General features: G+C 48.0%; 1 non-coding gene across 1 annotated transcript; it reads left to right on the forward strand.

Annotated features, from left to right (window-relative positions):
* On the forward strand, positions 1-106 carry LOC115278555. The gene has a single exon (XR_003902962.1). It is a non-coding gene; the product is annotated as a U6 spliceosomal RNA (small nuclear RNA).
* Positions 107-1,028: the final 922 nt, after the last annotated feature.

A 1,028-nucleotide genomic window follows, 5' to 3' on the forward strand; every position in this document is an offset into this window, starting at 1 on the left:
GTGCTCACTTGGTCTGCCCATCTAAGAAAATTGAACAATACAGAGAAAATAAGGATGGCCCCTGCACAAGGATGACACACCAATTCAGGAAGAATCGGCCTTTGCAGCTTCTTCAGCTGTAATCCTCTAGTATGCAGCAGCCCTATTAATGGGTCAGGAAGGCATGGAAGGAGGGAAAGTGTCCCAGGGTCCCATGGTTAGGTCTATCTCCTAGCGGGCCCGTGGCCTGCCCCACGATCCTTGCAAGCGCTGCTTCTCTGGGCTTTTTTGCCCTGAAAGGGTAAGACAAAGGTTACAAAGGGCTGGGGTTTGGTTTATCCATTCCCCTGTGTTGGACGAGGCTCTGAGGATGTTGTCTTCCTTGTTGGCTGGACTTTTTTTGATGGACAATAAAAAAATCTGGGCATATTTCTTTTTTCTTAATGTTTATTTTATTATTGAGACAGAAACAGAGCATGAGCAGGGAGGGGCAGAGAGAGAGGGAGACAGAATCCGAAGCGCACTCCAGGCTCTGAGCTGTCAGCACAGAGCCCGATTCAAGAGATCATGACCTGAGCCAAAGTTGGATACTTAACCAACTGAGCCACCCAGGCGCCCCTGGGCATATTTCAAATGGTTATATTTCCCCTTTCCCTGTGTCATACACAAAAGAATTTTGCTCTGATCTTCACCATGAGAACCTGGTGGGGCTCCTTGGAGGTAAAACCCATAAAATGTGCCCCCCCCGTCAGAATGGTTCCCTTCAGGGTGAGATTTTAATTCTCAAGTTCATCTGCACTCAGCCTTCAGCATTTCATCGACATTACCAGGGGTCACAGAAGTGTTCTACCAGTTCTGCTTCCAGTGGCTTCTGCTACTGGTAAATTGTGATACTCTTTGATGTCTCTATAGTTTTGGGGATGGGGTGTTGTCGCGTGACCTCAGTTCTCTGATGGACCTAGGAAAACTCCTTGGGGCACCTGTGTGGCTTAGTCAGTTAAGCATCTCACTTCAGCTCAGGTCATGATCTCACACTTTGTGAGTTCGAG

The sequence above is a fragment of the Suricata suricatta genome, chromosome 14, assembly GCF_006229205.1.
Source record: "Suricata suricatta isolate VVHF042 chromosome 14, meerkat_22Aug2017_6uvM2_HiC, whole genome shotgun sequence".
Lineage (NCBI taxonomy): Eukaryota > Metazoa > Chordata > Mammalia > Carnivora > Herpestidae > Suricata > Suricata suricatta.